General features: G+C 47.0%; 1 protein-coding gene across 1 annotated transcript in view; it reads left to right on the plus strand.

Moving 5' to 3' along the window:
- Positions 1–14,172, plus strand: part of CORO2B (coronin 2B) — a 74,731-nt gene that overhangs the window by 13,727 nt on the left and 46,832 nt on the right. The gene's annotated exons all lie outside the window — the stretch shown is intronic.

Raw genomic sequence — 14,172 nt, forward strand, 5'->3', positions numbered from 1 at the left:
CAGTGCCTTGGTGTATTAAGAAAACAATAGAAACATCTGCCCCCTCAAAGAAAGGGGGGGAAGCCCACTATGCAGTTGTCCTTTTCCTGCTCCTTTTTGAGTTCCTAAACAGGGCTGCTTCTTCCCCATCCCCCCACAATCTTCGTATTACATTAAGGATTGGAATATCTTGAGTTGGAAAGTAAGCCTATTTGGCTACATCCAGATGCATTTGTAAGAATGTAGATGTAGCACATTCCTGTATGTTCAGGGAGCGTTCCAGCCCTGCATGCACACCATTCATTTAAATCACACGGCTTTAAGGAGGATATTGACAAGCCGGAACGTGTGCAGAGGCCGGTGACCAAGATGATCAAGGGTCTGGAAGCCAAGCCTTGTGAGGAACGGTGGAGGGACTTGGGGATGTTTGGCTTGAGAGAAGAGAATGATCTCCGTCTTCAAATATCCAAAGGGTTGTCACATGGAAGATGGAGCAAGTTTGTTGCCTACTGCTACAAATGGTGGGACCTGAACCAAAGGGTTCAAATGACAAGAGAGGAAATTCTGACAGAACTTTCTGACAGAGCCATTTGTCAGTCAAATGGAGTACCTTGGAAGGTGGTGCACTCTCCCTCACTGGAGGTTGTTAAGCAGAGGTTGAATGGCCATCTGCATTGCAGGGGGTTGCACTAGATGATACCAGATGCAGGAAACCACAGTGAGGGGAGAGAGGTCTTGTGTTTGAATCTCGCACACATCATGTTGGCCACTGTAAGAACAGGATGCTGGACTTGATGGGCCATTGGCCTGATCCAGCACACTCTTCTTATGTTCGTAGTTTTTAAAAATCCCGCTATTCAGCCGGAAAAGTTTCTCAAGTAGCTTACGAATATCCATGAGAGAGAGCCTACCCTCAATCTATTTGAGATTGCTTGTCTCAAGATGATACGTACCCAGTACTAATATTTGCCTTCTAATATTCCCCCTGGAGTGAAACATTAAAGAGGGAACTGGGTAACTTACAAAGCAGAATAACAAACCAGAGCCAGCCAGCCTCCTGCAATGAGGATCTTGTTGTTTTCTTTTAATATTTAAATGGTTGCAGATCATGAAAGAAACACACATCAGCCTGCCCAAAGGACTTTGCACCCTTATAAACCTGCATAGTTCCCCTCTGCCAAAAGAAACAGAAAATTGAATTTCACGGACAGGATAACTACGGTAGTCAGTATCAGCCCATGACCGGGGAGGCTAGTTCCTTAGGCCCATGAAGGCCCATGGATGGTATCTGACATTTGCCCAGGAATCGGGGCCTCTCTCTCTCAGGCTGAAGGAGGAGGGAGGGAGCTTGAGAATAATATTTTCCACCATCTCTGTCTCAAGGTGTATACATGTTTTATTGTATAAAAGGCAGAAGGATTACAATGAACTGCTGGAGGTGTAAATGCCTGTCAGAATTTGAAAAGCTGGTCTGACTGCATCAAGTTCATAAATTTTGTGGAATTAATTAAACTAAACAGTTTTAATTGGGTTTTGAACAAATGTTGAATTAATTGTTTGAAATTTCATTGTGTTTTTATCTTCCTTAGTGTGTCGTGCAAAATGCTATTCTGAATAATGCTATTTGTAGAGTTGGGGAAACTAGGGAACCCAACGGGCGGTGATCCGAAAGTTTGCTCCTTCTGAATCTATTGCCCTTTAGTTCTGTGTAGACCCTGAATTCCAGCCTGATGAGAGAAAGAAATCCCCCCTCTGCACTGTTCATGACTATGGACCTCTTTAGTTGTATTTTTTCCTAATCTAAAAAGGCGCCACGCTTAGATCAGCCTTTGCCAACCTGGTGCCTTCCAGATGTTTTGGACAACATGTCTCCTGAGCCCCAGCCTGCATGACCATGCGCTTATCTGCCCCAGCATCATGTGACTGGTGGGATTATAGCCAGCGTTCAAAACTCCTATTGTTCTAGGTGCATTTTGCGACACGGAATTTCATTAGGGCGAGCAGTTTCTGAGCTCTGGGTGCAATACTGCACCTAAGATTTCAGATTAAAACTGCAGAGTGGAAGGAAAGTAGGACCTTTTTCTACCTCCCCACTTCCAGCTCCTCTCTGAAGACTGGAGAAGAACCCCTCTTAAGAATATTAGGGGGGTGGGCAGGGGAAGGACTAGACCATGTGAAAAATGAACATAATATTTTAGCTGCAGTTCATTCATTTTCAGCTTTGTATTCTTGTTATAAAAAGGCGCGCTTGTTCCGTTGTTGCACCCATAACCTAGGTTTAAGGTACCATTTAGCTCCTAGCTTTCATATCTCAGTTTCTAACACAGATTATAGTGCAAAATATCTGGAGGACATGAGCTTTGCTTAACCAATAGTTTGCTGGACCCTGGGGGTCGACATCTTCTGCTTGCTCTGCCCTAGAATTGCTGTCGGGTCATCCTGAAACCTTCGCAATCTGTTTTCACAGGTTGATCTTTCAAAGGACATCACAGCTGCACTGGGGGTCTCTTCATTTTCCTTGCGGGGTGGTGTGCATGATGCTGGTGGCCTCAGGGCTCTGTCTGGGGGCGGGGCGGGTTTCTACAGCAGATACAGGGGGCAGTTGCATCAGGTCCACCCAGAGAGTCGGTTCCCTTTGCCCAGGCATCTCCCATCTGTCGTTCAAGGTCGCAGCATCAGATGGTGGAGACGCGGGCATTGTTGCGCAGACTGCAGAGCCAGCTTGGCGTGGGTAGAGTCACGTCGGCTTCCTGCCGACAGAGCATCTGGCTGTCTGTCACATCAGGAATGGTGGGGGTTTCCTCCCCCTCCTCCTCTGCTGGGGCACTGGAGGCTGCCAAAGGATGCTTAATTGCTAAAAGGAGATACATTGCAGCTCAGCGCTGTCTGGAAACAACAGAATACTCCACCCTGCAATCTCTCTCTGCTTACTCTGTGGTATTGGAGAAAGACCTCTGAAGCTCTCTACAAGGCCCCTTTTCATCCATTCATATCCTCCAGAGTTCAAAGACCCTGGTAAGCCCAGGAACTGGAACCCCACTGCCCCAGACCAGGCAGGTATAGCCAACCTGTGTCCTGCAGATGTCATTGGACCACAACTTTCACCACCCCTGACCATTCATTGGCCATGGTGGTTGTTGGGGCTGATGGGAGAGAGGCCCCTTCCAGAGGACCTGTTTATTGAGCATCCATCCTGATTTGCTTGTGGGGAGGTTAGAAGATACTGTAGCCAGCAAATTTCATCCCATACTTTCCAATGCATTGACCTGCCCCATTGCTTAGTGAAAAAAGTCGGATATTTTAAGGAAGACTTCAGTGTAGATGTTGATCCCTGTGACACGCTTAAGCAACTTTAGCTGTGATTCCTGCATTAGACCTGATGACCCTTGGGGTCCCTTTGTTGATCACACCTTCCAACTCTACAGTTCTATGTTTCTATAAGTGCCAGCTGGCAAGCTATGTTTTCTTTTGTTTTGTTTTGGAGGGGGACAAATCCAGTAGCCCTGAGCTGTGTCTCTTTCCACACTAGCCCTCCATTACTCATCTCTCTTAAGTGGCAGTCACAACCCGAATTCAATGAACGCAGATAAGCCATCGGTTTGCATCCACCTCCCCTGGGCTTTTGCTGCTGCTTCCCTCTCCGCTCCATCAGCTCCCGCCCCACCCCCGATGGCGATGAGATAATCCTTCTGGAACGTCTGCCCTGCCCGCCATGTCAAGCCAAGTGAAACAACAACAACAACACACACACTTTTTATTCGATTTCTTACCCCCCCCCACCGCCTTCCCTGTTCTCTGATCAGCTTATAACATAAGCATGGGACAAAAGCAGGCTGGAAGGAGCTTTTCACAATCAGTATGAATGCAAGTCCCGTCACTCAGTGAGCGATGGACGAAGTGGGCAACAATCTGCCCTGCCTGGCAATGGGAGAGGACCAATGACTTGTTGCTGGCTCCAAATCTAGCCAGAGGGAAAATGTCTCCATGGGAGAGCTGTGCCAATTTGGGGAGGAGGGCCAGTTATTGGCCTGGAAGGTGGCGGTTTTGCGGTGAATTTCTCCCTCAAACATAAGGCAAATTGGAAGACTTTGCTCCAAAACCTGGCTGGCTGGCATGCATGCCCCCTTGCTCTTCCACTTCACGGAGCTCCATGGGAATGGAGAATCGCCCTTTTCCCACCCTGAGAATATTATCCTTTGTCCACACGGGTTGGTGAGAATTCCTGTTGCCTGCCAGCTGAGGCCTTTGTATACTTAGGTCTTTTCAAACCAGGTTTTTTTATCTCTCTTCAGCGCAGCCACAGTGAAGTGAGGCTGACAGAATTCAGAGCATCCCAAAGCCAGGCGTGTTTGGTGCCTCGCCCAATACAAAAGGTCAAAGTGACTTGGATTTGCAAAATTTGACAGGGTTGGGGGGGGATAATAGCTTTTTCGATATTTACATCTTTATGTACACCAGTGTGGTTTAGTGGTTAGCACACCAGACTAGGACCTGGGAGAGATCAGGGTTTGAATCCCCACTTGGCCATGAAGTTCACTAGATGACCTTGGGCCAGGCACTGCCTTTTTGTCAGGAGTACGTGCAGGAGCCAGGCCCTGTGACCAGCAGGACTTTGCAGGACTGGGGCCTTCCTAAATTTGTTCTGAAGAGGCAAGGCGCAGCCGCACAGGTGAGGCCAATTGGTAACTCACAGCACCTGGTGGCAAGAGCTGGGAAGGGATATAAGGTCAGCATTTCCCTTCGTCTTTTTGCCACAGCAACACCTTCCCTGCCTTGGGCTCCTTGACCTTGACTCCTTGCTTCCTGACCCTTGGGCCCCTGGCTTCTTGACTCCCAGCTCTCTGACCCTCAGACTCTGGGCTTCCTGACTCCTGGCTTCATGGTCTCCCATTCCTGCTCCCACCCCACCATCTTGCCCCCGGTCCCGACATCCCCAGCCGGGACTTCAATTGCCCCTGAACCGGACTGTGACACTTTTGGCCTGACCTACCTCACAGGGTTGTGAGAATTAGGTGAGAAGGGGAAGGACAATGGACACTGCAGTGGCCTCCTTGGAGAAAAGGGTGGGATACAAATGCAATAAACAAATAAAATGAATAAGGTTCTAGAATAAGGGCAACCACTTCAGTAGGGTTGGACAACATCTTTGTCCTGTCAGTATGGTCAGAGAAGGTGCAGACAATACAGCCAAGCTTGACAGCGACTGAGGGGAGTTGTAATCCAATATACCAGGAGACCAACAGGTTAAGAACAGAAGAAAAGTCTGCTGGATCAGGCCAGTTGTCCATGTAGTCTAGCATCCTGTTCTCACAGTGGCCAACCAGAGGCCTGTGGGAAGCCCTCAAGCAAGATTCGAGCCCAAGAAGCCTCTCCCCTCCTGTGGTTTCCAGCAACTGGTATTCAGAATCATACTGCCTCCAGCTGTGGAGACAGAACAGTAGCCCTCAATATTTCCTGCATGAATTTGTCCAATCTTTTTAAAAGCCATCCAAGCAGCTGGCAGCCATCACTGCCTCCTGTGGGAGTGAGTTCCACAGATTAACTATGCACTGTGTAAAGGCTTTCCTTTCTCCGTTCTGAATCTTCCACCATTCAGCTTCATTTATGTCCACAAGTTCTAGTTTTATGAGAGAGGGGTGCAGAAACTGTTCTCCATCCAAAGAGCCAGTGTGGTGTAGTGGTTAAGAGTAGTAGTCTCGTAATCTGGGGAACCGGGTTCGTGTCCCCGCTCCTCCACATGCAGCTGCTGGGTGACCTTGGGCCAGTCACACTTCTCTGAAGTCTCTCAGCCTCACTCACCTCACAGAGTGTTTGTTGTGGGGGAGGAAGGGAAAGGAGAATTTTAGCCGCTTTGAGACTCCTTCGGGTAGTGATAAAGCGGGATATCAAATCCAAACTCTCACGTTCTCTATGCCACGCATATTTTTTTTAAAAAAATTAATACTTTTATTTTGCTTTAAACAAATACAGATAAATATAAACAACCAAAATTACAAAAGAAAAATCAATAATGATAATAATAATAATAATAATAATAATAAGAAGAAGAAGAAGAAGAAGAAGAAGAAGAAGAAGAAGAAGAAGCAGCAGCAGCTAAAAAGACTGCAAAAAATATCAAAGTACATGGCACAGAACATAAGCCATCATGGGAAAGAAAAAAGAAAAAAGGAAAAGGAAAGAAGGAGGGGGGGAGAGAAAAAAAGGGGAAAAGAAGAAAAAGAGAGGAAGATGAGCCAAAACACAAGAAGGCTCATCTATTGTATGCTTCCGTCAAGGTCACAACAGATCATTATTCATATCAATTCTCTCTATCTGCATTCCATAGAATCCCTCATCTTGGTATCAGGGAGCATTTCCCTATGCCATGCATAATTTTATAAACTTCCATCATGACAACTCTTACTCACAAGCTTTTCTCTGAGCAAAAATATGTCCCAAACGCTGCAGGCTTTCCTCAGGGGGGAGTCACTCCATTCCCTTGATCGTTTTGGTTGTCCTTTTCAGAACCTTTTCTAACTCTGCAATATCCTTTTTGAGGTGAAGTGAGACAAACGGCCACGCACGCTTGGCTGGGACTGAAGGGAGTTGTGGTCCAATATATCAGGGAAAGGCTGGTTTAAACTCCAGCCCAGTTCTGAACTGGCTTCAAGATGGAGTGGATATTGTCTGCTTCCATGTTAGCACTCATTAGTGCTGCTGAGCTACTCATAGAATCATAAATTGTAGGCTTGGAAGGGACTCAAAGGGTTATCTAGTTCAACCGCCTGCAATGCAGGAGTCACAACTAAAGAATTTTGGCAGCCCACTGCAAATGTCTTCAACCCCAGCAGTTTCACATGGCAATTAATGTAGTTCTCTGTCCCCCATCAAAATTTGGAAATGTCCTTTGCACAAGATGCAAATATATATATTTGTTCAGAAGTCCCATTCAGCCATGTCAATGTAATATTTCTTGCTGTTACTACTTCTTCTTTTTTTAAAAGTGGCTAATTAGTTTCTTCCTGTTCATTTGCCTTGCTGTGGTCTTCCTGACTTGCTGCTAATTAGTCAGTTTCTCTTCCTTGCTCAGGATAGGGGACCTTAATTACTGGTTTCCTCTTTGCAGTCAGAACAATTGCTTGCTAATTCAATGTATTCTATTTTGTAAAATTGCACTCATTTAAAGGGGGGGGGGACTGCTGCAAAGAAGAAGCAAATAATTAAAGCTAACACCCCACCCCCATGGAACAGGAACTGACTAATTAAGGGAAATTCGGAAATGCTGCAACAATTGCATAAGAAGCAACTAAATATCTAACTTAATGGAAAGGGGTAAGCAGAGAGCTACTAATTAAAGCAATAATAGCCCTGAAAAGTCTCAATAGCAATTTGGGCAGATAATTTGTGTTTGAATTAAACTAATACAATCACCACTATCCAGGTCGGGAAAGTGATGAAAAGTCAATGTGGGAAAAGAGGGGCGTGCAGGGATTGGTAGAGATGGCTAGTTCAGATGACAACCTTGAGCTAGTTTAAGAAGAAATGTGACTAGATCCAGGGGCAGTCCACATTTATAATGGTCTATTCCGACCTCTTTTTCTGAATGGTGACATGGACCATTCACAACGTAGGGATATTCTTCACAACTGTGAGCAGGGCAGCGGGGTGGGGTAAGTGAAGACAAAGATGTATATTGTTGTTCGCTTCTGCTCCTGCTCAGGCTGCAGGGGAAAAGCAACTTGGTTCCTGAAATTCATTCTGATTGTGCAGATAAAATATGACTGATAGAATTCTATAGGATGTGGTATTAGTGTGTGAGAACAGTCAAGATCCAGTGATCCTCAGGCATGCATCTCCAGGTGATGAAGATGTCAGGTGCCATCCTGGTGCCCAGGCTTCTTCACTTCTTTGAAAGGGGTCAATAGTCAGGTGCAAAATCCACCTGGTGCCTGGCTAATTTCGAACACTGGTTTTCACTATACTGTGGTCTATTAAGAAGAGTTTGGATTTGATATCCCGCTTTATCACTACCCGAAGGAGTCTCAAAGCGGCTAATATTCTCCTTTCCCTTCCTCCCCCACAACAAACACTCTGTGAGGTGAGTGGGGCAGAGACTTCAGAGAGAAGTGTGACTAGCCCAAGGTCACCCAGCAGCTGCATGTGGAGGAGCGGAGATGCGAACCCGGTTCCCCAGATTACGAGTCTATCGCTCTTAACCACTACACCACACTGGATCTCCACAGCTGCAGGGGCAGGAGGCAAAAAACCTGGCTTTAGCCCTAGCCAGCAGCACTCCCTTGGCCAGAAGAAAGGTGGGCTTCTTTCCACTGGAAGCAGTTGAGCTGCCTACAGCTGCACCCGCATCCTCGTAAGGAGCAATATCTATGACACGCAATAGAGCAATGCACAATTAATAATAATAATAATAATAATAATAATAATAATAATAATAATAATTTATTATTTACACCCCACCCATCTGGCTGGGTTCCCGCAGCCACCCTGGGCAGCTCTCAACAGAATACCAACAACAACCATAAAAAAGCGATAAAATGTCAAACATTAAAAACTTCCCTAAACAGGGCTGCCTTCAGATGTCTTCTAAAAGTCAGATAGTTGTTTATTTCCTTGACATCTAATGGGAGGGCGTTCCACAAGGTGGGCACCACTAGCAAGAAGGCCCTCTGCCTGGTTCCCTGTAGCTTCCCTTCTTGCAATAAAACAAGATATGCCTTGAAACAGCTGTATAGAAGGCAATTAATAAATCAGTGATCATGGTGATAATGACAGTAGTAAGCATCTGAAGCAGCATAATCTTAAACTGTCAGTTACACCCTCAGGATGGAGTAGCACCCTCTTGTACCAGGACAGCAAAATGGAACAGGAAAAGAAAATCCCCTGCTCTTGTGACCCCCATGTGCAAGTGGGACTCTGCCAGCACAAAGGAGGGAATCAGGTAGAGCTGGAATGTGTGGGAGACAGAGTGGATTTCTGACTGCCTCCTCCCGAAGGTGACCAAATGCTACGCTGTTCTATTCTGAGTGATGGCCACAACAATCTGAGGGTTTTAGCTCAATCAGGAGGTTCATGGCATACTTTGAGGGCCCAGCGAAGCAGAGTCAGGTGAGACAGAGGACAGAGCCCAGATTTCTGTGAGGCTGAGCAAGGTTAGGCCAGGCACAGTCCAGCTTCTTCTGATGAAGTACCGTATTTTTCGCTCTATAAGACGCACCAGACCACAAGACGCACCTAGTTTTTGGAGGAGGAAAACAAGAAAAAAATTATTCTGAATCCCAGAAGCCAGAACAGCAAGAGGGATCGCTGCACAGCGAAAGCAGCGATCCCTCTTGCTGTTTTGGCTCCTGGGATAGCTGCGCAGCCTGCATTCGCTCCATAAGATGCACACACATTTCCCCTTACTTTTTAAGAGGGAAAAAGTGAGTCTTATAGAGCAAAAAATACGGTAACTACTGTAAAGCAAGGCAGGTATTTAGGATGCAGGTAGCACCCTGGACAGCTCCAGAAAGTACTCAAGCCCAAGACTCCTAAGAGCAAGTCTCAGATATTGCTTCAGCAACACACACTCCCAGATCAAGCCTTAAACAGAGCTGAAGTTACCCTCTGGTCAGCTAAAGAGATGTGGCCTGCTTCAATACCTGTTGACTCTTAAGGATGCAGAGGAGCAGGAATTCCACTGGGGTTTCTGTGCTTGGCTCCTTGGGAATCTCTTGTGCTGGAGCTACTGGGGCCACGGAGGACATCCAGGGCCATGTCTGATGGCCATACACTCTCCCAGTTAGATACCTCCTCTGCATCCACAGCCTCTTCTTCTGAAGATAGTGAGTTGGACTGCAGGGCTATGGCATATAACCTCATTGGAGGTTTTTAGAAAGAGGTCAGAGATTCTTCAGATGTGATTTCTGCATTGTGGAGCAGGGGCTCTTGTGCTTGGGTCCTGCTTGCAGGTTTCCTGCAGGCATCTCATTGGCCATGTGAGAATAAGATGCTGAACTACATGGCCACTGGCCTGGTCCAGCAGGCTTTTTAGATGTTCTTAAGGCATCTTCCTTTTTCTCACTGGCACCTCTAGTCTAACAGGGGTTTAAAACAATGCAAAAACCTGCCAGCTCATTTGCCCAAAGCTGAAAATGGGGTGAGCTTAGATGCATTGAGCAAATATTCCTTTCCCGGCTGCTTTCAATTCAGTCAATTCCAGGATTGATTTGGTACCTGCCTGTGGCTTTATTAACTCGCAAAAGCATGATAAATGTTCTGTTCCTCTCCATTTTGTAAGCTGCACAGCTTTTAAAGCCGGAAGGAGGGCTTCGTAAGCTGTGCTTTCTGCAAGTCTGTGTGCCTGAGAACTAGAGAGAGACCCGTGCTGTTCTGAGGTTCCTAATGGTTCCAGTTCTGGTGGTTCTTTCTGCCGGAATTGCTTCCCAACCTGTTTGAAAAGGGAAGTGGGTGGCAGTGGTGCACAATTACAACACTGAAGTAGTTGCTGAAAAGCTGTCTCTCACCCAGGATAATAATGCAGTAGGATTGAGAGCGATTTCTGCCTGCTGGGAGGCAGAGCTGGCTCCGCAGGCTCCTTAAGAGCTTGCAGGCTTTGGCTTCGCTTCCCTGCCGATAAATCTGATTCAGCTAATGTGACATTTCCCTACAAAATGGCATTTGACAAGGTAGGGTGGGGCTCATTCAACACAGCATGTATCGGTTGGGCTGTTCATGTCTTGGAAGGCCCATGGGCAAGTGCTTCTCCATGGGCCCTGCTCACTTATTGGGTCTACCTTCCTACCACCATTATCTCCACCTTCCCCTCTTCTTCCTCATCACTGCTGTCACTTGCTTGCTTGTCAGCCAGGCAGATGATCAAGGAGTGAACAAGCAGGGGCACCTCTTGCTCATATGATCTGGGCTAAGCCTGGTTGTCAAAAAGAAAGCTTTCGATTGGCCTGGCCTCCAAGCAGCCCTGGTCCCACAGTCTCTGTGCCCTTCCCAATTTTTTATTAAATAACCTCTGTTGTTGTTTGGTTGGAGGGAGGTTTTGTAGGGGTTGCAGCCTGCTTTGTATGTGTGTGCTATTTTTTGCGATGGTGCAGGCATTTTGTCTGCTGCTCAAGGAGTGTCTCTGGGTATTGTCAGTTTTTCTTCTCTGAAATGGTTACTTTGTGGTGCCCACGACATTTTCTTAGGTTTCCAAATATGTGCCTAGGCCTAAAAAGTTTGCTGTAGTAGGAAGCCATGCCAGCATCTCTGTTGTTGCAGCAGTTCTTCTAATCTAGAGGTCCGTGTGCCAAGATTTGTCTGTACTTGCAGCCTGCTTTAATTGGAAGCACAAGGCGTTGATTGGTCCCAATTATTTTCAGTGGTGTTTGGAAGGTCTCTCCTTCCAGGGAACACTGGAGAGAAGCTGGCTACTCTTTAGAACATGAATTCCCCTGTTCTACACCTTCCTTCCTTTTCACACAGGATGCCATTGGTATAAGAAAGAGCAAAGGAAAGAAAATGCTCTCAGGCTGAACACAGAGGCTGTCCCCTGCTGAGGATGCAAAAAGCATGCTCTGTGCTTTAAAAAGCAGCTTCTGCTCCCAAGAGCTTGCAACCGACCTGAACCCTAAAGGGGCCTTTTGGGGTTTCATCCGTGCAAGGGCTTTTCACAAGGGGTTTTTTATATATATAAAAAACAACAACCAAAAACTCACAGGGTTTTATGAACTCACTAAGCTGTTTGGCAGCTGGGTCCAGACAATGAAATATAGACAGTTGCCCAGCTTTGGACCAGGAGAGCATCTGTGCCTTAAGTTAATGAGCCTTAGCCATGTCTTGTCTTAAGGCTGGAGTTCGGTCTGAATGACCCACTGTCTCCAACCCCCAACCCTATAATCCAGTTAATAGAATTGGGTGGCTAGGAAAATGCCCAACAAGTGTGCATTCTCCCCTACTTTGCAATGCCAATAATCACAGAATCATATAATTGTAGAGTTGGAAGGGATCACAAGGGTCATCTAGTCCAACTCCCTGCAATGCAGGAATATTTTGCCCAACATGGGGCTTGAACCCATGACTGTGAGATTAAGAGTCTCATGCTCTACTGTCTGAGATGTACCAGGGGCATCATCAACACTCAGGATTAGCTGTCACCATCTAGTTCTCTGTAATTTTCTGTTTTTTCTTGCCTTAATGTGTATATATACTGCTGTTTTAGGCTTTTTAAATGCTTTAGTAACCTGTTGTTTGCCTTTTGGACTGTACACTGCTTTTGGAAATATTAAGCAATTTGTAAATGCCTACACACACACACACACAGGGGACGCGGGTGGCTCTGTGGGTTAAACCACAGAGCCTAGGACTTGCCGATCAGAAGGTCGGTGGTTCGAATCCCCGCGATGGGGTGAGTTCCTGTTGCTCGGTCCCTGCTCCTGCCAACCTAGCAGTTCGAAAGCACATCAAAGTGCAAGTAGATAAATAGGTACCACTCCGGCGGGAAGGTAAACGGTGTTTCCGTGCGTTGCTCTGGTTTGCCAGAAGCGGCTTAGTCATGCTGGCCACATGCCCGGAGGCTGTACCCGGCCAATAAAGCGAGATGAGCGCCGCAACCCCAGAGTCGGCCACGATTAGACCTAATGGTCAGGGGTCCCTTTACCTTTACACACACACACAAAGAGAGAGATGAGAAATGATAGATGATTAGATGATAGAGATACATCTCTAGAAAGAGCTGCCTGTCTTCCACTCCAGCAGTGGTCTAGTGGAACAGGGACTTATTTCATAGCATGGGCCATGATGTCATCTCCTGAGATGCTCCTTGCCAATCTTCTGCATGCCAAGTGAATAAACTTTTCTCAAAGAGAAACCCGTCAGATAGGCTCAGCAGAGAAAGAGGCAGGTTACATCAGAAGGAATGGCTCAGGGCTCAAATGGCAATGGCCACTTTTTGTTTTAAAAATCCCATTGTCCCTTTATGACGACCAACCAGAATGTCCCAAGCACTGGGGTCTGCCAAAACGCAAAGGATAAAACAATCAAAACTTCTAAAATCAATTCCAGGACAGACACAGACCGGGCAAGATCTCTCTTCTTCTTGCTGGAAGAAGGTCTTCAGTAGGTGCCAAAAATACAAAGGGAGCCTGTGTGGTGTAGTGGTTAGAGTGTTGGACTAGGACCTCAAATTCCCCACTCAGCCATAAAGCTCAGTGGGTGTGACATTGGGCCAGTCACTGCCTCTCAGCCAAACCTACCTCACAGGGTTGTTGGGGGATTAAGCGAGGAGCGGGAGGAACCATGCGTGCCACCTTGAGTCCCTTGGTGAAAAAGGTGGGATATAAATGTTGTTTAGTTGTTTAGCCGTGTCCAACTCTTCGTGACCCCATGGACCAGAGCACGCCAGGCACTCCTGTCTTCCACTGCCTCCCGCAGTTTGGTCAGACTCATGTTCGTAGCTTCGACAACACTGTCCAACCATCTCAACCTCTGTCATCCTCTTCTCCTTGTGCCCTCAATCTTTCCCAACTTCAAGGTCTTTTCCAGGGAGTCTTCTCTTCTCATGAGGTGGTCAAAGTATTGGAGCCTCAGCTTCAGGATCTGTCCTTCCAGTGAGCACTCAGGGCTGATTTCCTTCAGAATGGAGAGGTTTCATCTTTGTGCAGTCCATGGGACTCTACTGCAATGAAATAATAAACAGAGGTGGAGCCCGCCTAATATTTAACGGGAGGAAACCGCAAAGGGTAGGAGGTGCCACAACACTAAAAGAAACACAATGGCATTTTGTCCAGGACAGGTACTATCTGTGCTGTGTGAGTCTTTAAGACCTCAGTGGCTGTGGTGTTGTGAATGTTACCCCAGAAACAACCGTGGGACGGCATGCCTCACCCCATCCCTCTCGGTCACCCTCTGCTGAACATCACAGCGAATGTGACTTTTGCAAGCGAGTGTTATTGACCACCCCAACCGCCTCCATTGGCTTAGCGGGTCAATCGATATCCCCCAATGTCACTCAGAGACGAGGCTGACCTTCCTCTTGAATGGAAAGTGACTGGGATCCATTTCCATGGCCTGCGCGGGAGATGCCCTCCAAACGTGTCACGCCCTCTCCTCTGCAGACCCAGACAGACCTCTCAGACTCAAACGCCCCCCTTGGTTCAATGGAGCCGGGCTCTGCTTGAGTCCCCCTCCCTCTCTTGCCTTAGGAATCGGATTGCACACCCTTTGCTT

The sequence above is a fragment of the Podarcis raffonei genome, chromosome 14 (genome assembly GCF_027172205.1).
Source record: "Podarcis raffonei isolate rPodRaf1 chromosome 14, rPodRaf1.pri, whole genome shotgun sequence".
NCBI lineage: Eukaryota > Metazoa > Chordata > Lepidosauria > Squamata > Lacertidae > Podarcis > Podarcis raffonei.